Raw genomic sequence first — 19,384 nt, 5'->3', positions numbered from 1 at the left:
AAGCAGAGTGGAACAAAACCCCAGACCAGATGCAACATTCTGCTGCTATTTGAACTTTCATTCCAAGTGGCACCAGCCGAACAGTTGCAAGTGGGCACAGTGCCCAGCAGAACTCACTTACCATATTTTTCGCTCTATAAGATGCACTTTTCCCCTCCTAAAAAGTAAGGGGAAATGTGTGTGCATCTTATGGAGCGAATGCAGGCGGGAGGCTCTGCTCAGCGCTCCCTTTAAAGAGCCGTGTGGAGCGTGTGTGCGGCTCCTGGGGCCCCAAGAGCCGCACACCTGCTCCATGCGCTCTTTAAAGGGAGTGCGGCTCTTGGGGGAGCCTTAGCCACGTGCAGCCTCTCCCGGGAAGAGGGAGAATTCGTGCCGCTGCCCGGGAGAGGCTGCGCGCATCTATCCCATAAGCCAGGACAGCAAGCAGGATCGCTGAGCTGCGATCCTGCTTGCTGTCCTGGCTTCTGGGATTCAGAATATTTTTTTTCTTGTTTTCCTCCTCCAAAAACTAGGTGCGTCTTATGGTCTGGTGCATCTTATAGAACGAAAAATACGGTAGATTTTTGTGCAGGTCATCTTATCTCTTTAATAATATTTGTATCAATGAGGGACTCCTGTGGCGTTTCACAATGATGTCATTTCCACGTTCAAACTGATGACAACCAGGATGGGAACCAAGGTTCATGGTAAAATTCAAAAATCTTCTTTTGGTATATTTTATAAATTTAATAGTGGGGAGGATACTGTTTGTGCTTGCCAATGAATATAGGCAATGCTATCAATTCAGGTCCATCGTTTGACTGCACGACACAGTCACTTGAAGCATAAAGTCAATTGGATCACGAGAGATGCAGGCACACCTCTGTCAATCATCTCTGGCAGGGATGAGGCACTTTTGGCCTTCCAGGTTTATTGGACTCCGAATCCCATCAGTTTCAGCTAGCATGGTCAGGGATGATGGGCACTATAGTCCAATAAAAAGGGAGCACTAGGGATGGAGAGGATTCGATTCAGTACGCATTTAAAGGCAACCCAGACTAATTCACACTATATAGATAGATGATAGAGATAGTTAGTTGATAGATAGATAGAGAGATAGAGAGATAGAGAGATAGAGAGATAGATAGATACACACACACTGTATTTTTCTGTGTATAAGATGCCCCCATGTATAAGACGCCCCCCCCCTATTTTGGGGGACTCCGATTTAAGAAAATGGGGGGACTTATATCTACCACAGATTTTAAACATTATTTTAGAGTATAAAAACCTAGTCTTGTACACGGAACAGTACTATATGTGTGTATATGTATATATACAGAAATATACATGTGTGTGTGTGTGCGTGCACACTTTTTATTAGTTTTCTTACATCACAAATACACACAAAAAGTTAACAAAAATAATAAAGTAATAGCAAGATACATACATCAAAAAATACGTAAGTTCTTACAAGAAAAATTATGCCACCATGTTCTTAATTCACACTTTCTGAAACAATACACAAACCAAAACACAGCCCTCCTTTGAAAGTCCCACTTCTCCAAAGTTTGAAATGCAGTTCTCCAGCCAGGAAATGTGCACAGAAACACATGTACTGGGGCAAAGTGTGCATAAACATGAATACATGCATGAAAAAGAACATTTAAAATGAATTATATGGTTGGAAATTGCTTTGCAAAATGTGTACATTGCCCAAAAGTGCATACAAACACTAAAATGCTGATACGTTTTCATGAGAATCTGCAAATTGATGCGCAAATGTGAAGAACCGAGTGGAAAAATTGCTTTAAATCCCATATGCGATGAGGGAGAGCGAAGATGAGTGCTTCAGCCCCCTGGCCCCATCACCCTCCATGAGTTCCTGGAAGAAGGAGCCTGCTCGGCTCACACAAAATCCGCACCCATTTTAGAACTCTGGAAAACTGGGTTCTAACACTTGCCAGGAGCCGCTAGTAAAGGTAAAGGGTAAAGGGACCCCTGACCATTAGGTCCAGTCGTGACCGACTCTGGGGTTGCGGCGCTCATCTCGCTTTATTGGCCGAGGGAGCCAGCATACAGCTTCCGGGTCATGTGGCCAGCAGGACTAAGCCACTTCTGGCGAACCAGAGCAGCGCACGGAAACGCCGTTTACCTTCCCGCCGGAGTGGTACCTATTTATCTACTTGCACTTTGACGTGCTTTCGAACTGCTAGGTTGGCAGGAGCAGGGACCGAGCAATGGAGCTCACCCCGTCATGGGGATTCAAACCGCTGACCTTCTGATCGGCAAGCCCTAGGCTCTGTGGTTTAAGGCTTCCTGCTGCAGAAGTCATCTCTCCAACTGACGGAGGGCACCAGGACAGTGAAGGCGGGTCAAGACTAGTTTGCCCATCTCCATCTCCCTCATTGGGTTGGGGTGGAGGAGGGGTGGAGATATAAAAGGCCTGGACGGGTTACTGCTGGATTTCTTTTTTCTGCCCCTTCCCATTCACCATGCCTGTCACTAAGTTTCAACCACAGCCGAAGTTTCTAGCATTGTTCCTACGATTTAAAACTCTGGTTGCTTTTATTAGTATTCCACCCCACACAGCCCTTGACTAAGTACCCAGGAGCAAAATAAAGATTATACACAAACAATGAGAGCAGTCTGAGGAGACCTTCAGCTTTTCCTTCAACAGTTTGGTACAAGCTTGCTGCAGGCTGAAATCAAACAGAGGAGGACACTCATCTAAGTGTTTCAGTGGCAAGAAAAAGGCTGGTCTATTTTTAATCACAGAGAAGTGTTGATGGATGGTTCTTTCCCACCATGGATCCTTTTATTGAAAGACAACAATGTTTCCTAGTTAAATAATTCCTAACGTAGGCCTTCAGATATTCACACAGGATGAGAAGCTCTTTCTTACAAACTGTTCTTCCACCTAGAGACAGCTGAGGGAAACCCAGCCAGATGGGTGGGGTAGAAATAATAAATTAGTATTACTATTATTATTATTATTATTATTATGTTACCCTAGGCACCCAGGGAACAATTGGCTTTTCATCTATTTAAATGAGGGGCTCTAAATTGCACCACACAGTTAAAGCAGCATTAGACCACTTTAACCAGTCATGGTCTCTGTCAGGGAACTGACATCGGAACGAGAGGAGGAGGAGAGGCTCCACGACGATGCTGGAGAGGGGCCAAGTAGGGAGAGAGGCAGGTCTCCTGTTGGGGAAGAAATTCAGCGCGACACCAGGGATGGAGGGGGCCAATGGGGGAAGCGGAAAGCAGGCTCCGAGACTCTTCACTGGACACCAGCGGAGAGAGCACAGGTCCTCCGCTACCCACGCCCACCCTGCGCAGAAGGCTTCCGCGCAGGGAGGCTAGGAGGAGACTGGGCGTCAAACAACTTTTATGTTGGAAAAGGTTGAAGAAACGCCCACTGTCGGATTCTGCCAGCGACTGAGCAGCCACGAAGTGAGGGGCTGTCCAGCCAGGAAAGGTTTAACCAGGCCACCTACCCAGGAGTGGCGGCAACTTACGCACGAGCAACCCCATAACCATTAGAGTCTCCATCAAAGATTCATGGGAACTGTAGCTGCTAAGAGTGCTAAGATAAATAAGCTCAAGCCTGCACCTCTAAAATTAAGAAGAAATGCTAAAGTAAGGTTTTTTTTAAAAAAGGTAAAGGACCCCTGGATGGTAAAGTCCCGTCAAAGGTGACTATGGGGTTGCAGAGCTCATCTCGCTTGCAAGCTAAGGGAGCCGGTGTTTGTCCACAGACAACTTTCTGGCTCATGTGGCCAGCATGACTAAACTGCTTCTGGTGCAACGGGACACCGTGACGGAAGCCATAGCGCAGGGAAGTTTACCTTCCCGTTGCAGGGGTACCTATTTATTTACTTGCACTGGCATGCTTTTGAACTGCTAGGTTGGCAGGAGCTGGGACAGAGCAACAGGAGCTCGCCATGTTGTGGGGATTCGAACCGCCGACCTTCCAATCGGCAAGCCCAAGAGGCTCAGTGGTTTAGACCACAGCACCACCCACATCCCCCCAAAATGCCAAAGTGCCCTGTGAATGACTCAGAAAAACAGAAGGCTCTTCTGAAGGGGGAGAAAACTATGCACCAATTGGAGTTACTGGCTCAGCACAGCACTAAACATAAAGCAAGCTTTTATGGAGAGAGACTGTTGGTATTCTCTAATGCAGGCTTCACCAACCTGGTGCCCTTCGGATGTTTGCTGGGGCTGATGGGAGATGCAGTGCAAACATCAGGAGGATACCTGGTTGGTCTAGGGCAGGGGTCTGCAACCCACGGCTCCGGAGCCGCATGTGGCTCTTTTACACCTTTGCTGCGGCTCCGGGACGGATACTAGCGAGGGGAGGAGGCGCATTGTGCGCCCTGACACTCCCCACTGTGGCGGGCACTGTACTGGCTGTGACGTCGCATGGGGGCAGTGCGTGCGCTAGTCACGCACCATCCCGACGTCACCTTCCCGGTTTTGCGGCTCCCAGTTTTTTTTTTCCTTCGGAAACGGGTCCAAGTGGCTCTTTTTGTCTTAAAGGTTGCAGACCCCTGGTCTAGGGACTGGCAGTGCCTTTCTCATGATTAGATTTAAATATGCATAGCAAATGCTGTTCCATTGAGATACAGTACTCCCCTGAAGAAGATACTAGGCTAGAGCTGTTGCTGATTTGCAGGTAGCATTCAATCGCATGCCAGCCAATTCTGGATGTGCAGTTGAATCAGTTTTCCGCACGCTGGCGCAACAAACACACTAATAAATAAATACTGGACTTTTTACAATAAGGAAAGTGCCAGGAAAATGTACTGGAAGGTGTGGCCTAACAATTGCTTGATGCAATGTTATGTAACCTGCTCAAGAAACAATTTCAGAGGATTTTGCTCAAGAAATAGACAATATCATATAAACTCCCTGCAAACTTTGCACAAAGAAATCCCAATGAATGTTCAATAAATGGACCATCTGGAAGCAACCCTTTGAATTCCTTTCTGTTTGTTTTGGGTTTTAGCCATATTGCTACCTTCCCCACCCCCCATCGCAAAAAAAGGCTGCACAGTACATTCATTTATTTGTGGATAGTATATATGTGACTATTTCTAAATCCAGTTTCTTTGAAAGATCATACGAGATCTGTATTTAACTCACACTTTGCAGATATGGATTGCTTTGCTGTGTGTATCCTTTGTGTTTGTTGGAATAAATGGAAAACACAAACTCTGCAATATATTGTCTTAACTGAGGGTTTCACTGCATGTCTGTTTCTCAGATAAAATAAACAAGTCCTTCTGTTGCAGTTAAGGCTTGATGGACATGCCTCTGTACTGGATAAACGACATGTCACTAGGAAAAACCACTTTTTAAGCCCTTTGATTCATGGCTGCTTTGGAATGCCTTGAACCAGATCACTTGCTTTGCTTTCAAGAAGGGCTAACAGAAGAGGAAAGGGGAGAGGGAGAATTTGAAAATTGCGCACACTAATGTGCAGCGCTTTCAGAGATCCAGAGAAACCAAATTTTGCACTTACACTCCCTAGACTTGGCTGAGAGTTTCAAGCATCAAAACTCAAAAGTTTCACTGACAAGACTTCAGTGAAATTCAAGTTATAATAACCTAAACTTTTGCAAACAAACAGCCATCAGAAAGATCAATGGCTGAAGTCTTGTCTGTGCCTATGCTTTTGAACAATTCAAAGTTATGCTGGAAAATGGAGCCCAATTGGGTGGCTTCCCCCTATTTGCCCTATTCTGCTGCTGCCACGTCACAAACCAGTTTGAATCCTGGCAAATCAATGGGATGTATCGGATCATAATGCCAGAATGAAAATACAGTGGTACCTCGGGTTAAGTACTTAATTCGTTCCGGAGGTCCGTTCTTAACCTGAAACTGTACTTAACCTGAAGCACCACTGGAGCATGATTTCTGTTCTCATCCTGAAGCAAAGTTCTTAACCTGAAGCACTATTTCTGGGTTAGCGGAGTCTGTAACCTGAAGCGTATGTGACCTGAAGTGTATGTAACGTGAGGTACCGCTGAACTACTATTTGCATTCATAAAAACCAGACTACAGAGGACGCTCGGGTTGCGAACGTGATTCGTGCAGGAGGCACGTTCGCAACCCACAGTGCTGCGTCTGTGCACGCGCAGGTTGCAATTTGGCGCTTCTGCGCATGTGCAAAGTGCGATTTAGTGCTTCTGCGCATGTGTGAGCACCGAAACCCGGAAGTAACCCGTTCCAGTACTTCTGGGTTTTAGCGCATCCATAACCAGAAAACGTGCAACCTGAAGCATCTGTAACCCAAGGTATGACTCTACTAATGAAAAAAGCAGCATCAGAAAGAATCATAAACTAGAGCTTGGCTCACATTCATTTTGATGTTCACATACTACATACATGCCTGGTTCACAAGACACACCAAGCGAAACCATGGCTTAGTTAAACCGTGCAAACATGGGTGCATCTGGAGAGGTGCTCACAACTGCTGTGCTCCTCCCTGGTCATTTTTGCTGCTGCCCACAGCTTAGCCAAGAACAAACCTTGGCTACAACTTCCAGTTAGTAAGTAAGTAAGTAAATTTTTATTTATACCCCACCCTCCCTGGCCAAGACCGGGCTCAGGGCAGCTAACATCAAATATCAAATACATTAAAACACAATCAAACAATTGATTAAAATACAGCTTAAAAATTAGAATCAGGATAAAATTAAATGATTGCCCACGAATTACAACCATAGGGGTTGGGAACCTCAAGTATTCATCAGGGCCAGCTATCCATGTTGGTCCCACATGAGCTGATAAAAGGGCCAAAGCGGTAGCTTACAGGGTCCCCATAGAGGGGGGTAAAACTGGGCTCGGACTGAAGGCCAGGAGGAACAACTCTTGTCTTGCAGGCCCTGCAGAAGGATGTCAAGTCCCGCAGGGCCCTGGTCTCCTGCGATAGTGTGTTCTACCAGGCTGGGGCCAAAGCCGAAAAGGCCTTGGTCCTGGTTGAGGCCAGTTTAACCTCCTTGAGGCCCAGGACCTCCAACTAACTAACTATCAGTTAGTGCAGAGAGAGGTTACCCACTAGCCCCAGCTTGGACAACTTGTTAAGCCAAAGATCACAACAAGTCCTAGAAAGCCATTCAGTTTGTACATAACCACAATTAAGTTTCCTTGTAGGCCACTTTCCCACAAAACTGTCCTCAAAGCAGCTCACAACGTATGAAATGGACAACAGCATTTCAAAAAACCCAAAAAGTATGATTTAAAATAACCATAGGAAGCTGAATAACTCATTATTATCAGATAAGCAAGGGGTTTCCAGGGTCTCAGACAGAAGCCTTTCCCCATTGGAGAACCCCAGGACCTTCTGAAAGCAAATCGCAGGCAGTGCCACTGAGCTACAACCCTTTTTCATGTTAATAAGTAAATACATCATTTTTTTAAAAAACCAGCCCATGCAACATTATATAAAACAAGACAAACCAACTGAATTTAACAGCTTCCAACTATGCATGAGAGATAATAAAGCCGAACACTAAGAAAACAAGGCCAAAACAGAGCTCTATCCCACAAGAATGGTTAGCTATGCATTGCCAATAAGAGGCTTTGCCTCACGAAAAACAGACACCAATCGGAATAAAGTTTGCATATGGTAATTATATGTACAGGTGCAAATTTAGAAATAATAATTATCAATAAATTAGAAATTAAACAATGCTCACCATAGTGGAGGGGGAACCAGGTGTGTCTGCTAAGTCTGCTGACCATCTGCTGCAGCCTCAAGACTCCTGCTATCCCTTTTTACTGCTCCTTATCTTCAAAGCAAGACTTGGGCTGGGCAGTCTTCAAAACAGAGAGCTGTGTCCTGTGAAGTAGGACACACAATCCACCCAACTGCACCAGCAGTCAGCTGTTAGTCCTGGAGGTCCTGCTCCCTGCCTTGCAGGCCTTTCTCCACCTGGCCTGGGAGGGCGGGGCCCAGACTGACTCCAGCTGCAAAAGCTGAAGCTGCTAAACAGACTCTTGATGTTAGTGATACAAATTTTCCTGAATCTTTATTTCAGCTTATTTATGATTGATGTGGAAATTGTTTGATTTGGTGTTGTGCTTTTTGATGTTTCATTCATTGTTTAGGTCCACTTTTGTTATGTTTGTAATTATGTAATAATAATAAAATCATGTTGTGAGGTGCCTTGAGCACGGCTTTACTTAGAGAAAGGCGACATACAAGTAAAATTATGTCTGTATGTGCTTCCAGGAGTCTGGGGAAAAGTCTTGCCCTTGTTGCCCACACCAACATTTGCCTTTTGCTGGTGTCAGACTCCTCTGGAGTAAGTTATATGGGAGCCAACTGCACCTCATCTAGCCTGTATGCTGGTTGTCTGTCATCTACCCTGTATTTGGGCCAGACTCCTTGGAGTGCAGCTAATTGTTCTGTGTGTGTGTGTTAAAATTGTTCATTTTTGTCATTTTTGAATCTGTTTTTATTTGTCTCTCCAATGCTCTGTACTGCAGTGTTTTGAATGTTAGCTGTAAGCCACTTTGGGCAAAGCTGACTGTGGAAAAGCAGCCTATTAAGTAAAGCTACCAAATCCCACAAGATGGCAGCCACAGCTCTCCCTCAGTTCCTTCAACCAGCTGCTGCCCTGAAGGTCAAGACTTCCACTCCTCTTTCAGACATGTACAGCATTGTCTTCTAGGCAGCAGGCTTTCTGAGGCTCTAGTCAAGAGCATGATGGGAAATATCTTCCACCCTGAGGGCAACCTTCCATTGGCCCTATATCAGTGGTGGGAGGAGCCAGAGGCAAAAGAGGGCGGAGCAATGAAGGTGAATTTCAGCTTTGTACAGCAGGCTTGTCTCTACCCCACATACCCCTCTCAGCCCTTCAACTATGCAAGGAAAGAGGCATTATTAGAGTACAAGGACAAATTCCAGCCAGGCAAAAACACTTGGGAGACGAGGCAGTGCAGTGTGTGGCCTGGGGAGAGTTTTATGGTCCGAAGATAAAGGCCTGGTGGGCTGCTTTTTTGGCTGCTAGACCTAAGGTTCTTGAGCCCTGCAGTTGCCCAAATAACTTTTCTTTATTCTCAGCAAGGAACTTTTCAGTGGTCCTTAGGGTTCTTCTGTGCTCTTGGATTTATCACCTATCCCGCCTTGCCAAAAGAGTTGCACAGCAGCTGTAGTCTCGTGGGTGGTTTTTTATGTTATGTTTCCTTTTTTTAAAGAAAAAAGAAGAGCAAAAACTACAAATCAGTTGTTCGGATGAAGCATATGGATGACTTCTGTATTTCTAAATCTCATTTTCTTGAAAGATAAACACCAGATTTGTATTTGAATCACACTTGGCAGGCAGGCACCCACCCACACAGGCAAGAGCTTTCACATGGGGGAGCTGCCACGTTACTTCCAACACAGAAGACTGGCTGGTGTAAGCAATGGGCTACCATATGTGGATCTGCTTCCAGGAATGAAGGAAGACTTTGTTGTGTCTGCATTCTTAAGCAAACTGGCCTAATTTCCCCCTCCTGGACTTGAAAGCAATTATCCTTTGAATTTTGCACTTCTCTGAATTTTGCCGTGAAGTTGTTGGCTCAAATAATGTACCAAAATGCATTAAGGGTATGCACTGTTTAGGGTATGTTTAAAAAATACATTGAAATAAAATGCGCTTTTAGGTAATTATTTTGCGATAAAATAAGCACATACTTAAATATGAATTGTCATACAGGGGTTTTTTTAAATGTGGAAATGCAAAGGAACTGACTTATGAATGAATGCATACATTTAAAGCACTGTGATGCCACTTTAAAAAGCCATGGCTTCTCTCGGAGAATTCCTGGAGCTGTGATTCACGAAGCGTGCTGAGAGTTGTTAGGAAGCTCCTATCATTCCCCAACCCTCCAAGCTGCAATTCTCTCTGAAGTGGGGTTGATTGTTAAACCTCTCTGACATTGTAGCTCTAAGAGGGTTTCCTAACCACTCTCAGCACCCATAACAAACTACAGCTCCCAGAATTCTTTGAGGGGAGCCATGCCTGCTTAAAGAGGTATCGTAGTGCTTTAAATATATGCCACTCAAAATTACATCCCTCCAGCAACCTCTTCCCATCTCCCAGCCATTCCATCAAACTACAGGACAGGTAGAGCAGCAAGGCTTCATGGGTTCTCCATTAGCTCTTCTCGAAGGCAAGGTTCATCAGGTTTCTCCAGCAGGTTTTGGCTCCTCCTGCCCTTCAAATCCTTCCATTCCATTTAGTCCTTACAGGAAGCTTGTAATTACAGCTGAGTTTGCTGTTTTCCTCCTCCTCCCATTGCCTTTTCCCTTTGTGATGTTTCTTTTATATTACAACCCAAAGGGCAGGGACTGCCTTTATCAGTGATATCTGTAAGCTGCTCTAGGAGCCTTTTTTGTCTGAAGAATGAGATTTTTTTCATTTAAAAAATGCTTTAAACAAAGAAATAAGTATAGATCACTTCTACCTTGTTGGGACATCATCCTTTTGTACTTCTGTGTCCCCTCCTCACCCACAGCGGCTAACAACAGTAAAATACCGTATTTTTCGTTCTATAGGGCGCACCAGCCCATAGGACGCACCTAATTTTTTGGGGGGGGGAATGAATAAAAAATATATATTCCCCCCCCCAGCCGCGGATGCCGCCCCAAGCCTTGCAAACACTCGCCTGAAGCACGGGGAGCCCTCTGGAGGGCTCCCCGTGCTTCGGGTGACAGGCTGCCGCCCCAAGCCTCGCGCGCCCGTCGGGACCTCCCGCCGGGCGCGCAAGGCTTGCAGACACTCGCCCGAAGCACGGGGAGCCCTCGGGAGGGCTCCCCGTGCTTCGGGTGACAGGCTGCCGCCCCAAGCCTCGCGCGCCCATCGGGACCTCCCGCCGGGCGCGCAAGGCTTGCAGACACTCGCCCGAAGCACGGAGAGCCCTCGGGAGGGCTCCCCGTGCTTCGGGTGACAGGCTGCCGCCCCAAGCCTCGCGCGCCCGTCGGGACCTCCCGCCGGGCGCGCAAGGCTTGCGGATAGCTTCCTGAAGCCTGGAGAGCGAGAGGGGTCGGTGCGCACCGATGCCTCTCGCTCTCCAGGCTTCAGCGAAAGCCTGCATTCGCACCATAGGACGCACACACATTTCCCCTTCATTTTTGGAGGGGAAAAAGTGCGCCCTATGGTGCGAAAAATACGGTAATACAGCATTCTAAAATCAGTTCATTATAAAATCAGTTCAAATCAAATTAATGGCAACCATTGGCCCAGAGTGCTATGAGGATTACAGAAGGAGGGGGTCAGACTGCGCCTTGGCCAAAGGCCTGGTGGAACAGCTCTGTCTTGCAGGCCCTGCAGAAATATGTCAAGTCCTACAAGGCCCTAGTTTCTTGTGACAGAGTGTTCCACCAGATTGGGGCCACAGCCGAAAAAGCCCTGGTTCTGGTTGAGGCCAGGCTAACCTCCCTGTGGCCCGGGACCTCCAAGATGTTTTTGTTTGAAGACCGTAAGGCCCTCTGTGGGGCATACCAGGAGAGGTGGTCCTGTAGGTTCCCTCCCCATGTCGCTCCTAATACGTACGTCATGGACTAAAGTGGCACACTCCTGAATTTTTCCACATGCCCAAATAAACACAGCTGTTAAGTCCTTGTGCCTTTATGGTTTTCATCATGGAAGTGAATAGCCACCATCTCCTTTAAAAATAAGGGATGTTTTGCTACATTTGCTGCTGTCTCACAAGCCACTCATATATGCTTGCAATTCAGCAACGGGCGAAACATCTTGTTGGCCTGAGGCTCTGAAAGATAAGTAATGCGGCCTTGGAGAATGGGGATTAATAATCACCAACTTCCCTTTGCTGAAATAGTTCTGCATGAATACCCTGCTCATGCTAGTTTCCCAGGTGATTAAATCCAGCGTTGGTGCAGTTTATGTGCTCTTTTATCAACACTCTTCATGACCCTGGCTGCTTCCATTAGGCCATTTAAGATCTTGTTTCCCTGTCCTGCCATGAGAAAGCTATCAGCCATTTGCTTGTGCCAGTAAACTTTCAGGCCTCTAATAACGTTGACAGCCAAAACCCTGCTAAACATGATGTTGAGATAAAATGGTGATTGACAAGGTTCATATATGCTGGTTTTATAGGGGAGTAATGAACATACCATTTGTCACTAGTGTGCGAAACTCTTTTGCACTCCAGGCATTGGCTGGGCTAATATGACACCATAGTATGTTCATGAACATTCACACTGGGTGTTAGGGGAGAGGTAGTATCTCTGGTGGGGGACACACCATGCTCTTTCTGGGTACTTTATCCACCTTTGGTCACCACCCTGCACTCAGCTCTCACCTGTGGCTCCTAGAAGCTGTCAGCATGTGACAGCAGCAACACACCAGAAACAGCTCAACTGGCCGGCTAAACCAGGTGATGGGTCTCAAACCTTCAGTGAGTTAGGGACTTAGGAAGTTAGGAGGCAGTGTGGTGTAGTGGTTAAGAGCAATGAATGAATATTTAGCAATGAATGGTTAAGAGCAGTAGACTCGTAATCTGGTGAACCGGGTTCGCGTCTCCGCTCCTCCACATGCAGCTGCTGGGTGACCTTGGGCCAGTCACACTTCAAAGTCTTTCAGCCCCACTCACCTCACAGAGTGTTTGTTGTGGGGGAGGAAGGGAAAGGAGAATGTTAGCTGCTTTGAGACTCCTTCGGGTAGTGATAAAGCGGGATATCAAATCCAAACTCTTCTCTTCTTCTTCCTACAATAATAATAATAATTTATTATTTATACCACGCCCATCAGGCTGGGTTTCCCCAGCCACTCTGGGCATCTTCCAACAGAATATTAATAATAAAAAAGCAATAAAACATCAAGCATTAAAAACTTTCCTAAACAGGACTGCCTTCAGATGTCTTCTGAAAGTCAGATAGTTGTTTATTTCTTTGACATCTGTTTGGAGGGCGTTCCACAGGGCAGGCGCCACTACCGAGAAGGCCCTCTGCCTGGTTCCCTGTAGCTTCACTTCTCGCAGTGAGAGAACTGCCAGAAGGCCCTCAGAGCTGGACCTCACTGACTTCCCCTGCATGTGAAGACAGGCTCCAGTGGATTGAACAGATGAGACCCATTGTCTAACAGTCAAGAAGGCGTTTTCTGCACGTGCTGTAGAGGGAAGTGAGGGGCAGAGGGGGCTCGTCCACCTGGGAAGGTAGCCCATCTAGGAAAAGAGAAACTCTGATCCTAAACCTCTGCTGCCTTGTGGGATACATTCGGAAGAAGAATAGGCTAAGGAGTAAACCCTGCACAAATCCAGAGTGGAGTCCCCAAGACTGTTGGATGGCATCTTGTATACCTCCTTCTGGCAACTTCTGTAGCCAAGCTGGTGCCAAATGTATTGCTCTGCTTTCCATTAGACCACATCAGCAAGACCGAGAGGGGGGTCTTGTTGTCAGCCCAGGCTTGTGCCCCGGGCCTCCATACACACTGCCCAGGCTTGTGCCCCGGGGAAGTCACATTTGTGCTGCTAATGCAGCAGTTTGACTTTGCGCCTGGAGACGCACTCCATTGTGTCTCAAACAGACAGCTGCCAACAACAGCAAGAAAACTGCCAAAGAGGAAGGTTCAGTCACATAGCAGGGATGGCCTGTGCTCATCCTGCTTCCTTACACCATTATGATTTTCAGCGCCAGAGAGGGGGTGTTATTTACTGAAGTTCTCACCCTGGGCCAGCAGGGGGATACTGTAGATAGTTATGCAAATGAAGGATCGCAAGTGACGTTCAGTGATTGGCTAGTTACAGAAAATGGTTACTGTTGCATTCTAGTGGAGCTCTATATAAGCAGGCTGACTGAGCTCCTCAGTTCAGTTCTGTTCCAGCTTACAAATAAAGAGCTGCTTTGGAAGAATCGCTGTGTCGTCTGATATGTTCGCCCACAACTTAACAGGGGGCACGTTACAGGGTCAAGCTTCAGCAAGTTCTTCAACTTAACGTTCTTCTGGGCATTCTCAGCTGATCTTCATGGGGAAAGGCGCAAGTCCAATCCATAGCTGTCAACCTTCCCTTTTTTTGCGGGAAATTCCCTTATTCCAGCGCCATTTCCCGCTGCTTCCCGCTGCTATCCCAGATTGTTAGATATCCCATAGACTGTCCCCGGAACAGGAGAGGCTGCTGATCCCTTATTTTCGAGGCTGCTGATCCCTTATTTTCAAATCTGAAAGTTGACAGCTATGGTCCAATCCCTGGCTTCTCCTGATAAGGTAGGAAATGCTACTATCTGAAACCCTGGACAACCACTGCCAGTCAGTGCAGACAATGCTGGCCTAGATGTATCTGTGGCCTGATTCAGTATAAGGCAGCTTCCTATGGAGGTGACATAAGACATTTAGTCCCTGGCCTTGGCAAGGAGGCAACAAACACCGAGAATCTGTGCTGGAACTGGCCAAGTTTCTTACTCCGATCTGAATTATTAACAGAACCAACATTTTAGCTCCAGGCTTCTAATGTATATATCAATAAGCACACAGACCCACAAATAGAAAGTTCTGCCGATTCAGACTCTCCATCTGTGCACAGAATACAGATGGATTGTTTTCCGTCGCAGTTTCCTGTCAGAGCTGCAGCTACTTCAAAAAGGCTCTGGGAATGGCTGAGGTCCAGATGAAGCTTCGCGTTTCAGGGCAAAATGCTGTTTGGAGATCTCCAGGGCAGATCTCGATTCCGGCTTCTTGTGTTCTTACATGCTTGCTGGGCCTCTCAGGCCTGCGGGGGGATGCGAGGGCGTGTTGTTGAGCTCAGCGCATCGTTCCAAGAACAGAATGTTACCTTGCAGCAGTCTGCCCTACAAAAGGATGCAGAGCCGGAGGAATCCCAGCCTCACGCAGCTCATTTAGATGGGCTAAGATAAAGCAAAGGCATCTGATCCTTGAGTCAATGTGAAGCTATACAACTTAGGGCATAGGTTCCCCATCCAATGAAATGGGATTGGCTTTGGAGAATATTCAGCATATTGACTGGTACTGTTTCCATACTTCTGCTGAGATGCAACTTTCATGTCTGAAGCACACCCAGGCTAGGCGTCTAACTTGGGAGACAGGATAGCAGCCTTCAAAGGATCCCACAGATGAGAAGACTCAAGTTCAGGGGTAAACTTGCATGCTCTCTTTAGCCGATTGTGCCTTAAAATGCTGAGAAAGGGATATAGCTCAGTGACATAACTCTTGCAGGAAAGAGCCTGTGTTTTTAATTGCCCCCCAAAACTGTGTTTGGCCTTCAGTGTCAAGTGCGAGATGGTGCCAAGTGCTGCTAGAGCTCAGTGTGCAAAATGGAGGCAGAGATGCCCCTCCTTCACAATTGCAAACAGCTGTTGGTTATTTTACCAGTACAGATATTTGGCTAATAAACAGCCCAGTAGGTGTCTGCCTATGTTGGCAGTTGGCAAATACATTAGGCGCATTAGCATGCATGCACAACACTTGCTCCTCTCAAGCCATGAAGGCAAGAGTGTCTCCCAGTTATAGCTGGTGTACACCAAGGTTTGCGCCTGCCACTGTGGTTGCAAGAGCCTGCAATTTACACAATTCACCGGTAGTGTGAAGCTAAAGGAGCCTAATATTCATCATGTACCAGATGCCTAGCAGGCTGGGTACATGGGTAGCAGTGGGAGCTGCACAGGTCAACATCAAGCCGCCCTCCCCACCATAGCTGTCAACTTACAGATTTGAAAATAAGGGACCAGCAGCCTCGAAAATAAGGGATCAGCAGCCAAAATAAGGGATTTTCCGGGCACAGGTATGTTCGACTTCTGAGCCCCTCCGAGCCAAAGGCAGAAAGCCCAGCCAGCAGCCAAACGAAGCCACATCAATAAGGGACAGCAGTGGGACATGGCACGGGGATAAGGGACTGTCCCGCCAAATAAGGGACGCTTGACAGCTATGCTCCCCACCAAAAAAACCTATATTTTTGATAGTGTATTGCATTGTCCCATTTCAGAGTGAGAAATGCCGATTTGCTTAGGGTTGGAATTCCACACTGAACAGGAAATCCGAGTCACTGTGAACAGCTACTGCGAGACTTTAAGGGCGAAGTGAGCTTTGTGTGGCTGCCAACGTTGCGAAAGTCTCGATAGTGGAAATTAATTGCCAGCTGTTACTGGAAGCTCATGATCACCTCTTTCACCTTCACGGTCCTCACCTCCTATTTTCTCCAGCGCTTTCCCTTGCACTCTCCAGACATCTTCTTGGACGTCACCTACAAGCAGCCCTCGGAACAAGCAAATATTTTACAGCCCAGCAAGCAAGTGTCAAGAGCTGCAGCTCATCCAGACTCCGCCGTCTTCAGGTCTGGAGATGTCAACGCTTGTGTCGGGTTTTTTGCATTTAATATAGCGCCGGTCAAGGTTTTCTTAGGAGCAAACTCCAGAATTGTCGGTCGAGAGGCTGGAACATATTTTGCCACACAACACAACCCCTTTCTAAGCAGCCGGACTAACACTGTGTACACACCATACATTTAAGGAAATCTCTCCCCCCCCCCAAAGAAAAGAATCACAGGAACTGTAGTTTGCGAAGGGTGACGAGAATTGTTGCTCTGTAGTGGGTGAACTACAGTTCTCAGAATTCTCAGTAGGGGTGCTTTAAAAGTATGATGTGCAAGGATTCTAAGAGTGAGTGGGCCACAGTCTAAGCATATCCACACTACAGATGTAACAGTCACTCTCTCTTCTGAGGGCATCTTTGGAACTGTGATTCTGTGAGGGGGCCAGTGGTCTCCTGGAGGAGACTCTCTTTTGGGGGGAGGGAAATGGTATAAAATCAATCTAAGTCTGTAGGCCTAGATGTACACCTGAGTTCTTCTGACACAGAACTGATGCCATGCCAAAATGCCCCCTCCCAGATAGGAAAAACAAACACAAAAGTACCAGCTGCGTAACCGAAAGAGGGAATCTTTAAATTCCAACACATTTCCAATGCTACTCTTCCTTAGGGGAAGAAGAATTGCTTCACCAATAAGCAAGGCAGTTGGTTCCCACTTATCCATTTGATAAACTGCAAAGGCCTGTCTTACATGTAACTTGAGTGTCGCTGCTTAACCAAGTGATTCCTTTGCAGGTACCTGCTAAAGAGAAAAACAGTTTACAGGTAGGGAAGCCTGAAGTATCAAGGACAATTTCTGATGAGGCAGTGAACGAACCACATACAAAAAGACCCCGTTAGCCAGTCCTTAACTTTCGGAAGTTACAATGGCTACAACAGGTGTTGCGTGGCAAAAGGACCCTGGGACATACAAGCGAGAGCAGCCCACATCATTCCCTTTTTCTTCAGCGGCCGTTCAGCCTACTCATCATTAAACCTTGCTGTGCTTTATGAGGCATCAGGGCCCGAAACCTCCCTTGTTGCCCTGTTCCCTCACCATTCTGTCTTCCCCTTTTGTATCACAACTATTAAAGCCTGCAGGCAAGGACTCTGTTGTTTTCTTAAGCACCTAGAAAAGTCTTAAGCACAATCACGATCATAATAATGACATAATGGAGCAGGGTGCTTTTTTCAAAATAAAAATAAAAGCCAAGGCCTGAGTATGCTACAGGCATAGCAGCGCACAAAGGAGCACAAGTTCTGACGGGTTAGGCACAGCTGCTGCTTCCAATACTGCTGCTGGCTGGATTTTTTAGGAAATTATCCTGGTTAGGGAGTAACAAAGCAAGAACTTGGCAGAGCAGGCAGCCAGGGACGATACTGGGCCTTAGGTTTACAGGGCAGTGTTTAATGAACTTTGAGAGTCAAGTGAGGATATCAAGGCCCGAGGCCTAAAGCACAGGCTTCACAAAATAAAACACTTCATGTACAGCCTCATCAGCTGCCTCTTAGCCAGCTCTTCTGCATTCTTTAGCCGGGTTAAAGAAAGTGTTGCGTTTGTGTTGAAATTCTCCCCCTGTTCACTTCAGCGCAGGGGTGTCACTGTGACCAATTAGCAAAGAAGAAAGCTGAAAACATTCCCAGCCTATTTGTGGTCCACTGTTCTTGGTGTCTGTCATTGTTTTGTGGACGGTTGTTTTGCTGAGGAAGTTAGGGACCAGGGACTAAGAGCATCCTTTGAAAGGGACCGGTTTGGGGCCAGTTTACTTGAAGGATGTCCTTAGCACATATAGGCTTGATGTGAAACTGGTGCTTTTGCAAGTGCCACAAAATGGGTGCCTTTTAGCTAAGTTTAACTCAGAGTAGGTCCATTGAAATGCATGAACATGCCTAAGGTCCATTAATTTCAATGTGCCAACTCTGAGTCGATCTTAGGCCCAGTCACTCCATGTTTAAAGCACCACTTTAAACACTTCCTCAAACCCTTTAACTGTCCCAGTGGGACACCGTGCAAGATCATGGTGGCCATTTTGGGCACTGTGATTTCGGCCCCAATAAAAGCGCATCTTTTGGGTTCTCGTGCAGGTCACGTGACTTGTGCCAGAAGCACAGCCAAGAAGACGGACATCCCGGTTCAGGGACTCAGCACGTTGGAGGGTATACTTCCTGCAAAGCATTTTGGGAGTTGCAGTTTGCTATGGGTGCCGAGAGTTCTTAGGAGACCTCTGTCCCCCTCATAGCTATAATTCCAAGAGTTCTCTGTGAAAAGTGGGTTGTCAAACCACTCTCTGGAAACATGCAATTCGCAGAAATCTTTGGGGAAAGCCACGACTGTTTAAAGTGGCATCATAGTGCTTTAAATGTATGGCATGAATGTGTCCTATGCTGAATTCCACCATGTGTTCTTTCTGCTGTTGTGAGACACCAGTCTTCAGTGCGACTGCAGCTGTTTTCTCTGGAATCCTCTGCATATTAATATTCGTCAGGGGTGTATGGGGTGTTAGGAAATGGGTAATACCTTCTGGGGCAGTTTGTCCACCTTTGGTCCCCACCCTGCACTCAGCTCTCACCTGTGGCTCCCAGAAGCTGTCTAGCATTTGACAGTGGCCACATCCCGGGAAACGGATCCGATTGGCTAGCTAAACCAGGTGAGGGCAGCTGATGGGTCTCAAACCCTCAGTGAGTTATGGACTTCCCCTGCATGTGAAGACATCCGGCGGATGGAGCAGTGGGTCCAATGGTCAAGAAGGCAGTTTCTGTATGTGCTGCAGAGAGATGGAAGTGAGGGCCAGATGGGCCCATCAATCTGGGAATGTTGCCCATCAGAAAACTCTGACACTAAACTTCCACTGCCTTGCAGCTGCACTCGTCCTTTCTAAAGGATTTCAGAGTAATCCCTGAGGAAAAATCCGTACCCGCTGCCTTGTAGGACACCTTCAGGAGAAGAAAAGGTTAAGGAGCACACCCTACACACAGCTGGATCAGTGTCCCTAAAACAGTTGGGTGATGCCTTGTGATTCTTCCGCGATTTGACTTCATCCCCATAGGCGTACTCCGTTGTATCTCAAGACAGACAGATGGCA

This window comes from Podarcis raffonei, chromosome 12 (assembly GCF_027172205.1).
Source record: "Podarcis raffonei isolate rPodRaf1 chromosome 12, rPodRaf1.pri, whole genome shotgun sequence".
Classification (NCBI taxonomy): domain Eukaryota; kingdom Metazoa; phylum Chordata; class Lepidosauria; order Squamata; family Lacertidae; genus Podarcis; species Podarcis raffonei.
This window is presented reverse-complemented; position numbering follows the sequence as displayed.